The sequence below is a fragment of the Notolepis coatsorum genome, assembly GCF_963971535.1.
Source record: "Notolepis coatsorum genome assembly, chromosome: 13".
NCBI lineage: Eukaryota > Metazoa > Chordata > Actinopteri > Aulopiformes > Paralepididae > Notolepis > Notolepis coatsorum.
In genome coordinates, this window is record NC_140177.1 from 96,417,033 (window position 1) to 96,439,026 (window position 21,994).

The window sequence follows — 21,994 nt, forward strand, 5'->3', positions numbered from 1 at the left end:
CTTAAAAAAGACAAAGACCCCACCGATTGTGGTAGTTATAGACCCTTAAGCCTCCTCGGAACCGATATCAAGCTGTATGCTAAGGTACTAGCCATCAGACTTCAAAAGCATATGACATCTTTAGTTCATCCTGATCAGACTGGCTTCATAAAAGGCCGCCTAATCACGGATAATATAAGACTGTTACTACGGTGTTAGACGCCAGCAAGGATGCCGTGCCACCTACAGTTGTATTATCCTTGGATGCGATGAAAGCCTTTGATAGGTTGGAATGGTCTTATTTATGGGCAGTACTCGGAAGGATGGGGTTAGGAAACGGATTCATTAATATGATAAAAGTACTATACAAAGACCCATCGGTCATGATTATAACAGGTAAATTCACCTCCATACTCTTTCCTGTGTCGCGCTCGTCCAGACAGGGTTGTCCTCTTAGTCCCGGACTATTTGCTCTATCCTTAGAGCCTTTAGCACAGTATAAGACAATCCCAATCCATAGAGCCAATCTCAATTAAGGGCACACAGCATCATATTAGTTTATATGCGGACAACGTAATATTGTTCATGCAAAACCCTACCACCTCACTGCCTCATCTTCTCAAGCTGATTGATGATTTTGGCAATCTATCGGGATTTAGGATAAACTGGCCACAGTCGGCATTCCTTCCACTTAATGTCTCTGCGAAGGCTACATTCCTTCCAGGAAATATACCAATGGTAGAACACTTTAGATGTCTGGGAGTTGAAATATTCCCTACTATATGCCAAACGGTGAAGTATAATTATACAAGACTCCAAGATAGGATCACAAATGACTCAGTACCGTGTATCAATAGTTAAGATGGATGTTTTACCTATGTAGAAGGGTGGATTATCCCTGCTTGTGGGAGTAGTAGTACACAGACACTGGGTAGTAGGATACTATAGTATTGGACCTATATGTACCCCCGTCTTTGGCCCGGAACGTCGTTCTGGAGGGCTTGCAGCTGGAGTGGATGGGGCCCAGGATTTACTAACCTGGGGACTGGTACTCTGGTCTCCCTCGCCTTCCAAGGCGGTCAGCAGTAGCTCCCCACACACCCTCACTTCCCCCAGTACCTCCGACAGCCCTCCCACACCCAGTGACTGTCAGTTCAATAGTATTATTGGGCTTCCCTTTAAGCAGTACCCTTCCTTGACCACTTGTATAGACCCTTCAAATGCTATTCTGTGAATGGGGTGTAAGGGTTAAATAATTATGCAGTCACAATATTTACCCAGGGGTTAGAATAGCAAATGGAAAACGGAAGAAACAGACACACAGACAATGATCCCAATCAAGTCTACTTTTACTGAAGCCTGGGCATGTTATCCATTACAATTAACATTTATTCATAATTGGCACCGGGTGCTCTCACTGTTATAATGTAGGGGAAGCTCTTCCCACCATAGGCACCGCATGCTCAATACATTAAAACACCCCGCTTTTACTAGGGGAACCCAGGCATAAAGTAGAGAAACATTGGGAATTCAAATAACCAAATAATCAAATGATCAAATAACAAAATAAAACCAAGTAAATGTGGGCCCACGTTACCAAAAGAAAACCTAACCTAAGCCGGCTTAAATTGTTCGGGGTACCCTATAGACCAGGGGTGGGCAATTATTTTTCCCAGGGGGCCGAATGAGCAACTGAAAATATGTTGGGGGGCCGGGCCAAAATTCCAAACTCAATTATGCATAATATACATTTGATTTCTATATAAAAAACTGTAAATGGCATTGTTTTGACCCCTGGTAAGAGTGTATGTTATTATTTGGCAATTAAAAGGTGAGGTTAGCTTTAAAAAATATCATTTATTCAAATAGAATTTATTTCCAAAATGATAAACAAAATGTGAAACATTAATAACAAAGGGCATTTTGAGTTTCATATACTATTGAAACAAGGATTTTCTTAGCTTTCTAAAGACATCACATCATCTTATAGCAAAAATAAACAAGACATGTCACTGAACTGTGTAAAGAAAAGTGTCCCAGTTTTCTAGCCTTTTTTACTTTACATGCCTATATTAAACATTTAATGTTTTCAGAACTGTGCAAAAAAAAGAAAAAAAATATCAAGTGTCCCATTTCACTTGTTATATTTCCACATTTTAGTGTTCTTCAGTTCTTTTTTTTCATTCAGTGTGAGAAATCAAGTCTCTGTTGAGCTTTAACAAGTCCATCAAAGTCAGGTTGCATGTCTGAGGTGGAGATGCGAAGCACAGCTGCCAGATGTTCATCAGTGAGAGAGGATCTGTACCTGGACTTGGTAAACGTCATGACTGAGAATGTCTGTTCTAATATGTAGGTGGATCCAAAGAGAACCAACATCTTCTGAGCATGTCTCCTATGCGTATATTGTGCGTGTGAACGTTGACATAAAAAAAAAAAAAAAAAAAAATTATTTTATTTTATTATTATTATTATTATTTTTTAATTATCATGTAATATTTCGCGGGCCGGTCAGAATCATCCCGCGGGCCGTACAATGCCCAGGTCTGCCTTAGACACTGGTTGTTAGCGTTCACTTGAATGGACGTTGCTGTTGATACCCGTGGTATCGTTAGTACTTAGCCAAGATGGCGGACCCACCCTTGTCACCACTCGTCCAGGTGACAAGATGGCGTCGGCGATCCCGGTATATCGGTTGTGCTACTAACGCAACGTGGCTGGCTATACCACCGGTTCTTCAGCGCCACGCGCCCGGTAGTCTACTCAAGTCAGACGGAGCCGCTAGCAGCATACTAATACACCGCACACAGTAACTACTATAACCCGCTAACGTTAGACGTTAGTCTCGTTAACTCTAGACGTTAGTCCTTCGGTTCTGTATCTCTTACTCACACACTATCGCTGATACTTCTAGGATAACCCGTCACTAGCAAGTACTTCTCATCACCCGTTGCTCATTCCAACGGGGCTCTCTTCTTATCACCCGTCGCTCGTTCCGACGGGGCTCTCCAACAACGGGGGCTCGTTTGAGCACCCGCCCACTGCAACTGCGACTGATCACGGTCAAGTCCAATGCAGAAGAGAGCTTCCTGGTACTCTCGCTCCCAGGTAACTCCCTCTTCCTCGTTGCTTTCTTCTCTCCACCGCTCCACCTGCCACCACTGCCACTCCGCCCCCTGCTGGCAACCTCCACTGGTCCCACTCAAGGACCGCTCCAGAAAGGGAAAAAGGGCTCAATGTTATTGTTAGTAATCCATACTGCAGCCGGAGAAGAGTAGCACCTCACCTCGTCGTTAGACTGGGCGAGCTATCCAAAGGAACACTGTTAAGCTATCCAAAGGAACACTGTTAATCACACGTTATACACACACAGGGAAAGTAACAGTTAGTTAGCACTTCTGAATACTTTGTAGAATATTCAGGCTGCTACACCTAGAAACAACTTCTTTAGCTCAATGTTACTGTTACTCCCCCCCCCCCCCCCCCCCCCCTGCTGGTTACTGGAAAAAATTACACTCCACCGCATATACATTTATTTGGAACAACAAACCTCCATGAATAAAAAGATCCACCGCACAGAGAAACAAAGCCGACGGAGGTTTAGCATTTCCAGACTTCTACCACTATTTTAAAGCGTTCTCTTTAAGACCACTGATCACCTGGTTTGATTATCAAGCATCTGTATCCTGGAGAACATTAGAAGAAAACATAATGGCACCACATAGACTGCAGGATATAGTATACACCAAATTATCAATTAAGCAATGCGACGTGAAATTTGGCCCTCTTATTACACATGTGATTCGGATATGGCGTGACACACAGAAAAGATTTACTAACCAACATAAATGGCATAGCCATTCTCCCCTATTCAATAACAATGCACTCCTTATTGCACAACAACCTATCAGATATCCCAAATGGGAAAAGCAGGGCATACATACATTGGGAGATATCTTCAACGAACGGTGTTTCTGTAGCTATCAAGATATTCATAACAAATTTAACCTCATCAGCTCCACTTATTATTTCTATATACAGTTATTAGCAACTTTGAAGGCTCATGGAGTCCCATTAAAGATACCACTTGAGCACCACAGATATCACAAATTATTTTATGAAAGGGAGACATCGAGAGGTTTCGTATCTGACTTTTATCATCACTTACTTACGTCTTCGTATGGAATCCTTCCCCTAGACTCAGTTTGGAGGAGGGATATACCAGACTTGGAAGTAGATTTTGATTGGCATGAAGTCTGGGCAAACGTTCGACTAGCGTCACGCAACCCGGATCAACAGATTAATCTTAATTTTATTCATAGGACTTACCTGACTCCTATAAGATTTAACCGAATGGGGCTTAAACAAGACTCTCTATGCTCCTTATGTCCAAGGGGTGATATCGGTACATTTATGCATATGTATTGGGAATGCCCCCCTGTTAAGATATTCTGGGAAAAAGTAACCACGCAATTATCAGAATTTTTTTTTCTGACCATACCTGTACTGCCTTCTGTATTGTTGTTGAATGATGTTTCTCAGTTAGCAGCCTCTATACAGCTAAAGAGACTAATTTTGTCCGGTCTTACGGCTGCTAAAAAGCTGATAGCATCACGCTAGATTCAACCGGATAAAATGTGCCGGACGGTATGGGTTCTTACCTATCTCGATGTGATTTATCTAGAGATATCTACCGCAAGAATTTTAGGTGTCAATGAAGCCAGCATTGCAATCTGGTTAGAGGTGGTGGAGAGAATAAAGGTTAGCATATGAATTGTAATCCTTGGTTAGAAACAAAATAATGGATGGATTATCCAAGGGGGCTCCTGAGGGGGCGGAAGAAGAACGAGCAAGAGCATATGTATGTATTGTATTGTATTGTAAGTATTATGTATATATCTCGTAACCTACATTTATATTGATTCAAATACTGGACTGATAGTCCTGTGCTTTATTGTGGATATTTACTGTTAATGTTTGTGTGTCTAGTTTTATGTCATGTTAAAACATTTTTACTTTTTTTTTAAATAAAAAAAATAAAAAATTTAAACAATATTTTTTTATTTTTTTAAAGCTTCGTGGCTAGGAGAAAAACATCCGGGGCTAGAGTCCCGGAAGCCCAGGGCTAACAACGCCACTGGTTGGCTTGTCCTTTGTTTTGACAGTTACCTATTTGTGGTGTGATTCTTTTATTCACTGTTTTTTTCCACTGTTATTTTCCTTCTGTTTCTACAGTAATACATTAATTATGACCCCGCGTTTCTTTGAAAGAAATAGCGCAGTGTTGCTAACTCTCAGTGGCGTCAAACTCAAGACAGTATCACATGTAGTATCTCCAATGTGACTCCTCAGTTCTGTATCACACTAGCTCCCGCTCTGCGTCTCATTGCATATATCTCGCTTCAGCATATATACACTGAATAAATTTCAAAATGTACCTTTAAATGCCAGCATTCATCTGGCCACACCCCCATCCGCTTACCTATATAAGCAGGGGTGGTGCCACACACTCATCTCCTTCTCAAATTTCATCACAAGCAACGTGTTGCTATATGCCCACTTGACGTGGAGAAAAATATTTACTCTGTGGAAAGGAAGAACAAGGAGATACGTTGACATCATATCTTTATTTTCTCTCTCACTATTTTCGAGAAAATACGGCGATATTGTCTTCGTACTGGAGTGTCTGGAAGATGATGATCATTCTAAAATCCTCCACCGGTTTTCGTATTGGGAGCACGCCGCTGCATGCCTCTCAACTGCAGTTCCTTGCTGTGTTGGTTGGGGTGAAACCTTTCAGGGCACAGCTTAACTGTAGGACGCGCCGCTGTTGTGAGAAGCGGTGGGTTTCAGGTTGGGTGAGTACTGTTTGCTGGCAGGCTCCACTTGTCTGTTAGTGCTATGGGGGCTAATTGACAATGTTTATGAAAACCGGCCCCAGGCTAGGGTCCTTTGTTCAGCCTCTTAGGCGACAGAAGACCTTGGTCTGAAGCCCATTATAGTTTTAACTAGTGGGCCGCGACCATTAAGACTGGTGATCCCTGTGTTTTCTGGACGAGTGGATATCTCTCTGTCACCGTGTAGCCCCTTCTTTCATATCCAAATGAGAGTATTCCTTCACGAGGAGATATGGGCATAGATGTTCGATAGCGGAAGATCTATGTTCAAGTCAGCTACACAGGCCAGTTTGGGTATTGTGCTGGCTCCGTCGGGTGTTGGTAAAATCACTGTTGTAAAGCTGTGTTGACATCTTGTTTCTCTTTTCTCTTAAAAAGTGAGGAGGGTTTCAGAACGGCGGCCTGTCTGGGTGAGTGTTTATCATTGTGTACAAGTTCAGGTGATAGCTGCTTAGCTTACGGTTAGCCAGTCAGCTGTTAGCTGCGGCGTTAGCCTGCTGTGATCACTGCGTGGCCTACATAGGTTGGGCCTACTGTTAGCCAGTCAGCTGTTAGCTGCGGCGCTAGCCGGCTGTGATCACTAGGAAACGTTAGCTTGCTGCTATCGGCCAAGGCCCAGCGCGGGGTAGCTCCGGCTCCTCGCGCGCCGCCGCGAGCTCCCCTCTGGTCGCGTGCGCCGTTTGCTCGGCGTCTCGCGCGCAGGGGCAGTAGCGACCGACGGTTGGAGCGGCCGTTAGCTTAATGCTACTCTGTTGAACGTGCTTTGATTATAACATGTTTTAAACACTCTTGACTACGACGTCATTTTTGACAGAGGATGTTCGTCGAACCTGCCCTGGGCCAGGACGGCAAAGCCTGCGTCAACAAAGGGGACCGTAGCGACGGGTTGGAGCGGCGACGCTGCCCAGGTCGAACAACACAGGACGGCTGTGTTTTCTACGGGGCCTTGAGACTGCACTTCGTTGATCTACGCTCCGGGTAGGACAAGGTTTGGCCAGACCTTATACACGTCTTCTGGCTTTACCTTCTAAATGTTTTGTAAATAACGATGTTTTCCAAAAACGTGTGTTGCTGCAATACATTTAGGATACGATGCGAGTTTTGTGTGAATTGTCTTGTCACTGGTAATTAGCTTCTCCGTGCAAATCGGGTTGTTGTTACAGATGTGAAAATGATCTGGTTTGTTGTGTGAGAAACATCATGTGTGTTTATATGTACCGTGTACTCACAACTAAGGGGTAACTAACCTATGAACCTATGCTTAGTGACAAATGAGTAAAGAATATTCTTTTCTCAGCCTGTGATGACAATGAACAGTGTGTTCACATATTAACAGGTTTTCCTGTTTTAACTGGCCGTATTAAGGGTAAAGTAGGAGGATTGTGTTTCCCCCCGGTTCCCTGGGGACTTTTTCATCCTCCTATCAGACATGTTGTTGCACTACATTGTGTCTTTGTGTGGTAGGGATGCGATGTAACCCTTAGCTTGATTGCTGAGGTTGTGCTAAGACTGCTGGAGAAACTTTATTTTCCTAAAAGAAAAGATTGTTTGGTCGCTTTCGTGTGTGCTTAGCAAGGCCTGTGGCCGATACTAATCGAGAATTATGTATTCTCTCATTATGAAAAACGGCGTTCCTCTGTAGAGTGTTTTTGCCATTTTTTGTAGGTGATGATGGGTTGTGTGTGTCATGTGACCTACAACTGGGTTGGACTGGCCACAGAAGCACATGTGTAAGTTTGGTACCGGGGCTCTTGAAGAGCCCTCTCTATTCTGTGTTTTTTTCCTTAGTAAAAATCAGATAGCAGGTTAGCTCATGCGCTGTGTGAAGCTGTCAGACGCTTCATAGAGCTGACTATGACTGTGTCATACTCTCTTTTTGTCATTACATCGTATCATGGGTGTGGGGTCGTAAAGGGGTGAACTGGTAACTTTTCCTCTCCCCCTTTTTTCTGTTGGTCAGGGGTACACCCCCTGTCCTTCAAGGTTCCTGTCACGTTGCGGTTCGGCACGTTACGGGGGGGGGGGGGGGGAGTTTCCTGGTCCCACGGCCTGGAATGTTGGGCGTGTGCACCGCAGAAATCCCCCCGCCATAGAGTACGTCACCGTGCGCGTCTCTGTTGGTAGGACTTCCGTGTGCTGTTCAGGTCCATGTGATGGATCTGTTTTCGGGGGGTGGTCAGGGCTCCTCCTCACCAAGCGCCTATTCGGGCCTTCTGTGAGTTCGGACTCCTCCTTCCATGTGAGGGAGCCTCCTTCAGAGTACAGAGCCTCCTCCTCAGATTGTCAAGGTGAGTGGACCCTGTGTATGTATTCGATTCAATTCGATTATTGAGTGTGTATGGGTTCAGTGCCTCTTCCCCGGAGAGCCCTAAAACCAATTTTTTACATGGCTCAAGGTGCAATATATTCTTTTCAATCTGTACAGCTCGCGTGGGAAGTCTCTCTGGGGATTCCCGTCTCCTTCCTATGGGAGGGTGGTGGGATGTAAAAATGTGATTTTTTTTTACCCCCGGCTGTGTAGACTGGGATACATACTGTTGGTGCTTCCTTCTTTTCTATTAAAAAAGTTAGGAAGTGTCACACCCCTCTTGTCGTTCCCCTGGGCGCCTTGGGGATTCAATGACAGGTCTAAATAGCCTGTTCATTGATGTGGGTGTGTCCCGACGCACGTGTAGTGCTAGCTCGCTGTAAACAGGCGACTGACTGGCACGCCTTGGTTGCTTGAGGTTAAAACAGCGTTTTTATAAAGCAACTGGGATGGAGGTTTTTCCTCTTCCGACGACCACATCCCACGACCTGGGTTGGTTATCGACGGATTCTCGTTCATGTCTGGGGGATGATGACGGAATGGATCTGAACATATGTAGAGGGGTCTCACGCCCTGGAGGTGGGCCACCGGGCGCGGTTCGCCTGAACGTCTGGGTGGCGCCTTCTTTTCATGTTAAGATCAACACGCATATCTGCCCTTTCTCCTGGAGTAGGCATGTCGGCGTGGTTAGGGCACGGGACTGGTTCTGGTCACGCTGGTCCGGATCAGTTGAACCCGTTGTCCGCCGGGGATGCAGATCTGCTGTTCTGGTACCCTGAGGGACTTGGGCTTTTTTCAGGGGGAAAAATGCCAGGTTGGTCCGGGTGTCACAGGATTAAGCACTATGGAGACCCTGGTTGGGTACGTTTTTTACTCAGCACTGTCGTAATGGCTTACGGCCATGCCAACCTGTACACGCTCGATCTCGTCAGATCTCGGCCGCTACACAGGTTGGTCCTGGTTAGTACTTGGTTGGGAGACCGCCTGGGAATACCAAGTACGGTGTGCTTAAGGGCGGGTTCTCCATTCTTTTTCGCTCCTCTCTCACGCATGGCGAAGAGGGGCCTGTTGGGGTGGTCTTTGACCTCCTCTGGTGACCCTGTGCTTCCCGTATCGCCAGGCCCGGTCCGAAGTAATGTTTCGTCGACCCGTAGGCCTGGGTTAACCCTTTTTTGAAAACTGAAACACTTGTACTGCGGTATAGCCGGTGTATACCCGCAGGTGTGTTTTGGAGTTTTTTCTTGAGGGGTTATAGGAACAACCACCGCATTGGGTAACACCGAGGTGGTTGATTCCCTGGTGTGTTGGAGCAGTGTCAACTCCCGGGTTCACCGGTTGAGGGTGCCCCTGCACATTCATGATGTCTGCCAATCGTGTCAGCCTTCTCTGCCTCAACCCCTCTGGGTGGGGTTTTTTAAATGGAGGCTTGGTCATGCAACAACGCCAGCATACGCCCCTTCCGCCGGGGCGGCTGTGTTCAGCTGTCCCCTCTGGCGCCTGTCTCGTCCGCAGTCTCCAGGCTAGGGTTAACAGCCTGTTGCCTGGTTTTTCACCGGTGCGCTGCCTGCTTCCGTTGGTTAACCTTTTTTGTGTGCTTACGGCCATGCTGACTGCCTGTTCTGCAGGGTCAGTGTGCCAGGCGGTGTACTATTGGGGGGACAGGGCCCGCTCGGCTGAGGGGCCTTTGTCCGAATACGCTGGCGATGTGGGGGGCGGGGTCACTAAGTGCCCACCTGGTGGGGTCTTGATGCTGGCATCATGGACTTCTCCGGGCCCCCGTTTCAGGGAGTCCAGTCCCTTTGGTGTGTCTGGGTCTTCCTTCGCGCTCCGCTGCTACGGCCTTGCCATGGGGTTGGGTTTGCCCTTGACCCCGTGATTCTGGGGGCAGTAACGAGGTTGTGCGTGTGTGTAGTCGTGGGGTCAAGCCACGCTCTGCTCACCCTGTGCGTTGAGTTGCTTGAGTGCCTCTTCGCACGGTCGGGTCCGTCGCCCTCCCGTGAAGCCACCAATAGGGGGGGTGCCCTCCATTAGGGTGGGTCGGGGGGGCTCGGCCCTCCCTGATCTGATGGCTGTGGGGGGCCTCAGCGGGGTGTATTTGTCGAGCTTCTAGCTCCCGCTCAGCTCCTATTATGCAATGAGACGCAGAGCGGGAGCTAGTGTGATACAGAACGTTAGGTTATGACTATAACCAAGTTCTGTTAACACTAGTGGACGCTCTGCGTCTAGACGCCGCTGCGGCTCTTGATTTTTCATTGTGGTGAAATTTGTTGGGAAGGAGATGAGTGTGTGGCACCACCCCTGTTTATATAGGTAAGCGGATGGGGGTGTGGCCAGATGAATGCTGGCATTTAAAGGTACATTTAGAAATTTATTCAGTGTATATATGCTGAAGCGAGATATATGCAATGAGACGCAGAGCGTCCACTAGTGTTAACAGAACTTGGTTATAGTCATAACCTAACGTTAACCCTTTCACTGCCGCCCTACCAAACGGTTAACCCTTTCACTGCGATAATACACAGAAGGTTAACCCTATCATTGCCACACAACAGCCGGTTAACCCTTTCACTGCCACACTACATAAGGTTAACCCTTTACTATCACATTACCGACGGTAACCACACACACACACACACACACACACACAGTATAAGGTAAAGAAAAGGCTTGTGAACTATTTAGAAACATAGTAATGTTATTTTTAGTTTATTTTGTTTCTTGTTTTGGCTGTATTGGGTTATTATTTTTAGATTAGCATGTTTAGATTATATATATATATATATTAGATTAGATATTAGATTATATATATATATAGTAACTATATTTATTGTAAGGCAAATATAACTGAGAGGGCATACATACCCTCATCTGCACCTTGACCTATTTACACTGCCTACTTGCCCATATGCACGTACTCCTATTTTTATTCTATTTTTATTTGTACTTCTCCGCTGTACTATAATTGTATGACCTGTAGCATGTCTTCTACTTTCACATGTACCTGTACCCCCCCCCCCCCCCCCCTCCCCCATGTTACTATGATGCCTGACTTTCCCAGGGGGGATCAATAAAATAATATATTATCTAATCTTATCTTATTATTGTTGGAGGGCTGTCTAGTTATATATTTTTTGCTGTATTGGTTTGTTCATTTCCTAGTCATATGGACTTGCAGTAAGCTATCTTCGCTGTCAACACACCAAGGACCACACTGGAAATAAGTCTGAGATTGTATTGTGCTATACTTGACCAGCTGTGAAGTTAATGTTGTGAATCCCTCATTTTTGTATTGTCAAAAAAAACTAAACTAAAATACACACTCTTTCTCACACAGACACAGACATGCACAGTTAAGCAAATGCAGATACTGTACACACACTTGCATTCACAGAAACGAACATGCATGCAGGCAGAATGCAAACACAAGCAAGCACATAATCTCTCTCTCTCTCTCTCTCTCACCCAATACACACACACACACACACACAAAAACACGTAGACACACAAAGGTACACAGAGCCACAACATCCTTATCCAGTGAAGCGTGACAATAACCTGCTGTGATTGTATTACTCTTTCAGACAGTCTGTCATCTCGCCAAAGGATCATCATTAGTCTGCCGCCCGCAACGTCCTAATATCATGTCTTGTACCTGTTTGTGACATTGAAAGCTTGCAGCTAAATAGATAAAAATGAATAAAATAGGGACAGGCTATTTTGGTCTGCGGTAGACGAATGGGTTACGTGAGTGAACCTGAATGTTTCCTGATGTTCTGCGTTTTTTAACAGATACATGTTACGAATGTAATTAGTTGGTTATGAACAGGGAGTGAAATTAACTTTTTGACTCACCGGCCAGTGGCGGGTAGATGGGAAGAGTCTACCCGCCAAGCATATTTCTTACCTGCCAAATTTTTTTTGATTAAAAAAAATATATATATATATTTTATATAATTTTTTTTTTAAATAAAATATATATTATATAATCATACTTGTAGTTGTATTATCTGCGAGACATCGCCACCACGCAATAAGTCAAAATGCTTGCTATCTGCAAACAGCTCCACTGTCTGTGTGTATACTTGAGTAGCCTCCAGCTCCAGCAAGGATTCTCCGGCCCTGCAGCTAGACCCTATATTCAGCTAGACCCTACATTCAGCATGCAAGGATTCTCCGGCGATGCAGCTGGACCCTATTTAACGTTACGGTTCTTTTGTCAAATCACATTCAACATGCCCTCAGCTAGAATACGCATTCAATCAATGTTATAAGACATTGATATCAGGAGCTATCTGTAGCTACTGCTAGCCCGGTAGATAACGTTAAGACAATTTAGTTTACTGGGGCAGATGGATCTAACGTGAGCTAGCTAAGCTAGCTAACGAGGGAACGGAGCACTCGAGTCGACTATTGCTGGAGCATTTGTTGATATCAGCAGCTATCAGTAGCTAGCCAGCTAGATACCGTTAGACAATGCCTCGTCATGTACATATTAAACTAAAAGTGAATAGTTGACTGGGTCATTGTTTAAACAGTAACGTTAGCTCATGGAGGTCCGATATAGACTAGAGCAGACGGAAGTAAACAAGCCAAATGAGAGCTTCCGATTAGTCATTTGCTTTCTTTCTCGTGAAACCAGTCACGTCACTCTACTGTGATTGGACCGTTGACTTGAGTGCAATGTGGGACTTGTAGTTTTTTAACGATCTCGCGGCGGAGAAAAAAAAGACGAGCGGCTATAATCTGTACTCGCACAAGAGTATCGTTATGAACTACGCGTCTACACGCCACACGGCGGGCAGCCCTCTAAGTGTCATGCGCCAAAGGTAAAAACAGACCGCCCCTGGCGGGCGGCGGGCTTTAGTTTCGGTCCCTGGTTATGAATATGTACCGGCATGTATCAGACATTTCTTAATGTCAATATCTCAAAGAGAAGAAGCACACATTTGCAATAGCTGCAAGGTTTTTGTGATAGGTCACACCTATTGCTGCGCCCCGTTTTAACCAGTTGGGATGAACATACACACTTGACCTCCATGCCAAATTTCAGCCTCCTAAGGCGAAACCTGTGATTGTTGTGTGTCTCTCCTGTGGTCCCTGTTGTGTATACATTGCTGTATTTTTTTGTTGAACAAAATGTATGGAGTTGCTACGCATCCCGTGTTTATTTCTTTCTGCACTGCCATCTTCTCTCTCCCTCTCCTTCCCTCCTGCTGGCAGTTACTTTCCCATATTTGCTCCGTCACTGTAATGAAAAGGTTGTTATTGATTTGTGGACAAAGATGTGCGGATAGCAAGGCCACCTTGTAGTGAGACATACTATCTGACAGAGGTGTGGACTCGAGTCACATGACTTGGACTCGAGTCAGACTCGAGTCACGTATTTGATGACTTTGGACCAGTGGCGGCTCGTGGATTCTTCTCCACTAGGGGTGCTATACCAAACATTTTGCAAACATGTACAAGGCAGGCACGCATTGGCGAATATTATCACCATTGCCATCGATCAATATATGATCACAGTCAGTCAAATGCAACCACGTTTCCAATAGCCCAACACAAACACGCACAGCTCTCTCTCTCTCTCTCTCTCTCTCTCTCTCTCTCTCTCTCTCTCTCTCAGATCTATTCAATAATAAACACATATGTATATCTCGTCATTTTAAACAAGTTACCATTCATTGTCTGAGTGGTTATGCCCCACTCGCGGCGAAATGAGAGAGAGAGAGAGAGAGAGAGAGCGAGAGAGAGAGCGAGAGAGAGAGAGAGCGAGAGAGAGAGCGAGAGAGAGAGAGCGAGAGAGAGAGAGAGAGAGAGAGAGAGAGAGAGAGAGAGAGAGAGAGAGAGAGAGAGAGAAGAGAGAGAGAGATCGCATCATCGCAACTATACCTTGTTAAGTTGAAACGCACAGTGGTCCAGCAGGGCAGAAGGGCTTGATAAAGTATATCCACTCCACTCCACTGTCCAGACTGTGTTGATTGGGTTAACCCATTGTCCATGCATGTCCAGTTGTCCACACTACATCCATATAGCTTGTTGTTAGCCAACAACGGCAACAAGTACTGTGCAGAGCTGTGTCTTTGCCCATTTCCTCGTCAAACAGCCTGCAAACTACCTGGCGTTCTATCGCCCTGCTCTAAGACAAACTCTAACCTTAACCAACTTTGAAAGAGTGCCTAAGCTTAGTTAACCATCGAAAGAACTTGCCTTCACGCTCTAAGACAAATAGCTGCATCTCACAACAACACAGTCTACCTACAAACCAACCTAGAAGCTAGAAAATGGTGTTGGCCAATCAGAGAGAACGTCTCCGCGAAATGCGGCTAAGGAAAAAAATGCTGCTACGGAAAAAAATGATAGACGCTGCTGCTTAGACCGCTTCAAATCGCGCCCGGCTTCCATCATAAACATCATATTTCAACGCACAACGCGTTACGCACTGATTGGCTGCGACGGATACAGCGATGAAACAGTGACGCGCACTCAGAGCGCTATTGCGTCTAGCCCGAGAGAAATACGGCAGGAGAAATGCGGCTAAGGTAATGGAACGTTCTTTATCAGACAGAATCGTCACTTCCTGTTCAGGAAAACGATTATTAATATTTTATATTTTAACGTTATATTGTGCATTGGAAACACAAACATACTTAAAATGAGTAAATATTATTCATTTTAAACATGTTTATTTTATTTTTAGGGGTCTAAAATAAAAATAAAAATAAAACATTTTCTTCTTCTCCTGCTGTCTTTACCAGGGGGGGCGGCGCCCTAGCGCCCCCCAGTGGCGGCCGCCACTGCTTTGGACTTGACTTGACCAAATCAAAAAAGACTTGCAACTCGACTTTGACTTTAACACCAATGACTCGTGACTTCACTTGGACTTGAGCCTTTTGACTTGAGAAGACTTGATACATTCCACCATGCCCAACGATTAAAAATTATGTTATTAAATGTGCCGTGAATTAATTCATTTCCAGCTAATAGACACTTCATTCGCGCAGCCGGCTCCTGTGTCACCTGCGGAGATAGTGGGCGTGTTTTGTTTACTTGTTAAGACTGTCATGGCAGCGCCCAGCGTACACATGATATTAGATATCCTCACTATTTCTCTTTTGTTGAGCACAAAGAAAATAACATTTTAGTTGAATGTAAATTGTTTCTACTGCCCACTTTGTGTGAAACAATCCGACAGCATCCAATCAATTTGCGCAGAGAAGAAGTGACGTTACGAACGTTAATAACGACGGATTCAGTGGAAAATTATACCAAAGATTGCTTCGTTTGCTTATAAAAACTACGTGGTGGTGGTCAACAAAAAACGAATTGCAGTATGCAAAACGTGCAGCTCGAAAATCACAGATGGAAAAGCAACAACTTCCAACTTCGTTCGACATTTGAAGCTGCACAAATCGGTAAGTAACTTGGCTTGCTATTGATTGATTGAAAACGTTATTAACAGATTTCAGAATGGGTACAGTCCAGTACTCGATACACAATTGTTAAGGGGATGCAGACCAGAGAGACTTTCGTCTTGTTTACATCAGGGTCCCCCATTTTCAATTCATCATAACATATATGACATACAGATACACAGTACTGCTACATCTATACATTTATGACATACCAGATTTGCAAATATAGTACTGTTTGTGATACAAAAATAGTCTAAAAAAGAGAGTATATACATTTGACGTAGAAACTGTACATTGGAGGTGGTTGGGTGGGTGGGTGGGGGGGTTGGGTAGGCAGGGTGGGGGAAACTGTACAACTGTACAAGCAAAACTGTACATTGGAATATCGACGAAACCATACTTGGTTCTAAGAAGAGGGTCTCGTGTATTCTTGGGTTAGGTAATTTACTGTACATTGGAGGGGGTTGGGTTAGGACATTTACAGGGGCCAGTTTCGAATTGCAGTCTCCCGTAGGTGTTCTTTGAGAGTGGTTTTGAAAGTGGGTAGTGATTCACATTCCTTTACAGCTTTGGGTAGGGCATTCCACATTGATTCTGCCGAGTTCTGAGCTGAGGGTTTTTTCAACCTGTAACTTGTTATTGTCAGAGACCAGCAGGGCTGAGTCGTCCGCGAACAAGAACAAGTTGCAGTCACAAGCTAGCTACAGTAGTTACCGTAAATCAATGAGCCACGAACACAGTCAGTGTGGTAATGTTATCATTACATCCTAGATTGATACACGGCTGGCTAGGTAGTTGGTAGTCATAGTCTTGTCTTATAAAATAAAACAATCAGCAATGTCTCGGTTGATGAATGGCCAGCAGTAGTCTAACAGTACTTCTGCTCCTTACATTTTGTATTAACAGATTGCAGAATGGGTACAATACAGTACGGCTCAATACAAACAATTGAAAAATACTTTCGTCATTGATAGAGAGAGAACTCGCACACGAATTAGGCCCTACCTAATTCTAATACCTAATAAACTACCTAATATACGAAATGCAGAGATGCCTTGTCATTTCAGTACAGATTTTTTATACCCCAAAATGTATAGATATGATTTTTGTATACCCCAAAATGTAGACTAGTTAGTTGAACCGAGGTCTGCTATTATGGATCATGTGCCATAGACCAGCGGTTCTCAACAGGGGTGCCGCGGAGAGCTGCCAGGGGTGCCGCGGAGATGCCTGGGAATGTTTCTTTAAAAATATAGAATTACAACTATTTAACTAAACAAATAGTCTATCTAGTGCTTCATGTGTATACAATAATTGCCTAATCTAATAACATGAACTAAAAAAGAAATCGATCAAAATGTCATGCTCTGAAAATAGGGACATAACTGCGCTTCACGCAGCTCTCATCTGACAAATCTCTTCTTCTTATTCTATGGGGTCGCAACCACAGAAAGGTGCATACTGCCACCTACTGTTCTGACAAATCAACTTCACCAACTTAACGTCTGCGGGAGAGCAGTCGTATTCGTGTGACATCACAGGTCCTATGTCCGTTATCAACCAGGAAATGCCAAGCGGCTATCGGTAATCGTCGTCATTGAAAATTGATAATAATCACTAAATGCATTCAGTGCTGGATCTAATCAAATGGATTTATCGAGACACGTTATGGAAAGTTCAAGACCGGACCACACAGCTTCTGAAAAGTGCTAATTACACGCTTCCGACGGCGATGGTCTACTCACCAAGTGCAGAACAAGTGAGTGTATCAGCCGCTGTGTTATGATTATTATGATACAAAATGTGAATGAATGAATGAAAACTTTATTTAACAGATTGCAAAATGGGTACAATACAGTACGGCTCAATGCCCCTGGAAACATTTTGGTCAGAGTGTGGTGCTGAGTACCAAGTAACTTACGATGCAGCACTTAAGGTGTTGATACCATTCAGCACCAGATATTTGTGTGAAGCTGGATTTTCATCCATGACAGCTCTGAAAACCAAATATAGGTCCATGTTGAGCCTTGAGGATGACATGCGTGTTGCCTTGTCATCGATCTCCCCACGTATTGACCGTATCATTAGCCAGCAGCAGCAGCAGACCTCGCACTGAGCTAGAAATGTCCACAAGTGCTTATTTTCTGTATTTATTTATATTTTTTGAGAAATGGTAACTTGGTGATCCTTTGATTTTTGAGAAATGGTCACACTAGTTATTTCTTTTTGGAAAACAGTGCAGCTGCAACAGATAGCACGTTAGTGATCCTTTTCTGTATTAAAAAAAAATACATGATTTTCTGTTTGAGAAATGGTCACACTATTGCTATATTTATTTATACATTTAGACCTGAAACGCCTGCTAATAATGCATTATATAGCCTGCATATACACACTGTTACAAAGGGTCAGATTAAACCGAATATATATATTTATTGTTTGATATCCCTTGTATAATATTTGTATATCGTTTGATATCCCTTGTATATTATTTGTATATATACACGGAATATCCCTTTACCTGCGTACAAACCAGAGTAATATTCGCTCTCCTATTGGACAGCCCCCCCCCCCAGGCTCCAGGCAGTCTCGTACTCAGACAGGCGCAGTGGGCGAGTTTGGGGCATGTTAGAACATGCCTTTGGCAGTGTAGTGATTCAGGACCAAAGTGACCAGGTTGGGACTAGATATTCACCTTACGTATAAATACGGCGCAGGTGTAAACAGCAGCAATTCGTTCATTACTAGTAAAGCCTTCACCACGAGTCAACGTGCAGTGAAGTGAGCAACATTGCATCTAAATAGAGCATTGAGAACCGCGTGCGAATAGAATGTTAAAGTGTCAGAGTTTAACGCAGTAACGTTGAGATCGACCTAATCTAATGTGAAGTAATAGTCGATCATTTATAGTGTATCGTGCGGCTACAATTCTTCAGTGACCAGCATTACCACCGGTTCGTCGTGTATATAGCTAGTGCACTTATCCAGGCTGGGCGGCCTAAATCCGTGCCCCCACCCGAGGAGTCCTAGGCGAGAACCGTTGGATATGTACACCGGAGAACCTACACCGGCGACTGCAGAACCATTTCTGGTTGGATTATATTGCTTTGGGACCGTGACCGCTGGAGAAGAGAACCGTCGATCCCACTGTCGTTTGGGATTTACCCCCGTGAGGATCATCACTCGGGCCCGCCTCTAGGAAGAGGCTGGCTGGCTGTCGTCAATGCTATTCGAGCATACTGGATTATAGCTGTTGCTTTGTCTGCTGATCAAGGGAGTACATGCACCGGCTCCTGTATCTGGAGCCTCGTTATTCCTCGTTGACCAAGACTTTGTACCCGAACATTCCTCTACCCCTACCGGCCTATACCACAGGTGGCGTCAGCTTAGACCCATCCTAGTATTCATACTATTCTCATTGACTTACGCTCTTGACTGACTTTACGTATGTTCTTCGCCATACAAGCGCAAGCCTAATTCTCAATATGTAACCTAACGTTGCTTAATAATAATAAATAACCCTCCAAATAGAACTTTATGTGTCAATGCCGTATTCTTGTGTGGGTGTTCACCATATATATTCATGTACTGTATGGCCAGTAATTAAAGTACATAACTAGTAGTGGTTTAATATATCACAATCTTTAATACAGTCAGGGAATTGTACCCCTCAGTTACACACACAAATGTGTTTCCCGGTTTCAATGGGTTAAATAAACGTTATTTTGAAAGCAAGCACTTTTGTCATCATTGTAGCCAAAAAGACATGACCGGAAAAGTCTTTATCGTATGTAGGGGTGCCCTGGAATATTTTATTGGACACAGGGGTGCCTTGGCAGCAGAAAGGTTGAGAACCTGGGACTTGGGAGTCGGGACTTGACTCGGGACTTGAGTACCAAGACTTGAGACTGACTTGAGACTTGCAAAACAATGACTTGGTCCCACCTCTGCTATCTGATGATATTCACTGTTTGTGAGCTATAAAGGTTATCGACAGGCTTGCCAGTTGATCGAAAGTCTTGCTAGCTAGCTCCAACAACTCCTAGGACACCACAACCAATGGTGATTTTACTGGGATATGAGTACATTTTCTGATTCATTCTCAATTTTCTGAGATATAAGCCATAGATTTAAATAATATAGCGAGGAAAGCGGGGCGGGACCACATTGTTGCTTTATTAGCTAGAGTCTAGCTGATGAGCTCTTCAAAATTATTGACAGTTACCTGACAGAACATGGACTGAAATGGGAGAACTGTGTGGGCTTTTCCCCTGACGGTGTGCAGGCCATGGCAGGGAAAAGGAGGGGGCTACAGGCGCTCATCAAGGGGGTTTCGCCAAACGCGCAATGGACGCACTGTAAATTCACAGAGAGGCGCTAGCGTCAAGACAGCTTAGCCCTGAGCTGAATGAGGTTTTGACAAGTTATAAACGTGGTAAATTTCATCAAAACCCGACCCCTGAAAGCGCGCCCCAGATAGCAAAAGGTGTTAATTCAATGTTGATTTATGGTCACAATGCTTGATTTTTGGTTAAGGTCGACGATTGATGTTGAATCACCCATTAACCGCTAAAGCAATTGACTAATGTTGAAAACATATCATTGAATCAATATTGTTTTGTGGTTGCATTTTAATGATTGAAATGCCAATATCTAATAAATGTTGAATCAACGGATGCTGTTCAACGTATGCTGTTTGTCGTCATTACGTTGGACCGATCCGAATTCCCCCCCAATTTAAACAGACGTACGTCCCAGCATGCAGCTGAGCACTCTCTCAATGTGAACTGCTGTTCAGAACAGCACGTCTGGTTCCCCCCAGATTTGATTCTACTGAGTGCTTTACAGTAAGTTTTGGCTATATTACTTTTATCTTAACTGTGTTCTGTGAAAAATAACGTTATTGTGAGTGTGCACCAGTGGATCTTGACGGCGTTGTGCATGTGATATGCTGCAGTTTGGTAGGTAAATATATATATACGTCAACTAAGATAAATATTCATGAATATTCATAGCGTGTGCTTAATATAACTCTGGAGAGTGTGCAAGTGGAATCGTACGGTTGTTTAAGTTATTTCGATGTTAATATTACGGTTGTTTAAGTTATTTCGATGTATTTATTATAGCGCCAACGATTAGAAATTGCGTGGTCCAATTGCGTGCGTTGGTACTGAATGACGTTGTGCGACTCAGCCAATCAAAAGCATGCTTATTGGGTGAACAGGAAGTAGTCAAGGAAGCACGCGCTAGCTGGCCTAGTAAACACGTGGATCCGTAAATGCAACGTTGCCTACCAGACAACAACGGGACCGCGTGTTTCTTTTTGTATGGCTGTTCAAACTAATTTTACAGTTCTGCTAGCTACATGCAGTATTTAGCGAGCTGGGTTAGCCGGTTAGTTGGCTTTGAATCCCGGCTGCGGCTAGGTAGCCAGCTAGCTAAATGCGCCGCGACGGTGATGTCACCAAACAAAATGGCGGCGCCCATGTTGATAAAGCGCTTCACATAACAAATAGTTTTTTCTTAGAAACTGCTTATTTTTATAACGTGATTTTTTTCTGTGGCTTATCTAAATACTAATTTGATGCTATGACTATGTTTATATCGCTATATGCTTCATCTCCCCTCACACTAAGTTGGTTAAGGTTAGAGTTTGTCTTAGAGCATGGCGATAGAACGCCAGGTAGTTTGCAGGCTGTTTGAGACTTAATTGTTCTAGCCAAGTAAATACCACAATTTATGTACCATTACATTGACTATATAGTTAGACGTTTGGTTATATACATGGTATTTTCTAATGAACAATATAACAATAATATAATAATGGACTCTCTTGATATTGATCAAAATGTAGAATTATGCAAGCGTTTCACCCTGCACATTGCAATGCAGCACATTAATGTCGACCCTCTCCCCTTTTTTCTTTCTTTTTCCAGAATCACGTACCAGTTTCAAGAAGCCGCACGTTGCAGCAATTGAAGCAAAGACCTGTTCTAGCCAAGTAAATAGCACAATGTATGTACCATTACATTGACTACAGCACCTCATCACTATGTCATCTTATTCTCGGGCTAAAAGACGTAGAGTCAACAAATTAGTGAGAGAGACAGAGCAGGCTATCCTCACTGATTATAAGTTAATTGTTGCTGCTAATTCAAGGACAAACCATCACTCTTTAGAGAACACAGATCCTGTCACAGCCTATACTGAGTGCCTGCTCGATTTACCAAAGACAGACTTGCCACTAGATTTAACAACTAGATCAGACTTGCCACTAGATTTATCAACTTCAGACTTGCCACTAAACAGACCACTAACTATCAGTGATCAAAGTGAAAATATTGACTCACCAGGTGAGTCAAATGCACATTTTGAAAGTATAGCTGGGGATGACGAAATTG